This window comes from Myotis brandtii, unplaced genomic scaffold (genome assembly GCF_000412655.1).
Source record: "Myotis brandtii unplaced genomic scaffold, ASM41265v1 scaffold308, whole genome shotgun sequence".
Lineage (NCBI taxonomy): Eukaryota > Metazoa > Chordata > Mammalia > Chiroptera > Vespertilionidae > Myotis > Myotis brandtii.
The window spans coordinates 5,756-6,001 of NW_005361786.1; positions in this window are offsets into that span (position 1 = coordinate 5,756).

Here is a 246-nt window from a genome sequence, read left to right on the forward strand (position 1 = left end):
TAGGTCCTCTTGGGTCCCTCAGCTACTCTAGCCTAAGCTAGCATAAGCTAAGCTCGGTTCCCTTGGGTCACTCAGCTACTCTAGCCTAAACTAAGCTAAGCTAAGCTAGGTCTTCTTGGGTCCTTCAGCTACTCTAGCCTATGCTAAGCTCAACTAAGCTAAGCTAAGCTAGGTCCTCTTGGGTCTCTCAACTACTCTAACCTAAGCTAAGCTAAACTAAGCTAAGGTAAGCTAGGTTCTTGGGTC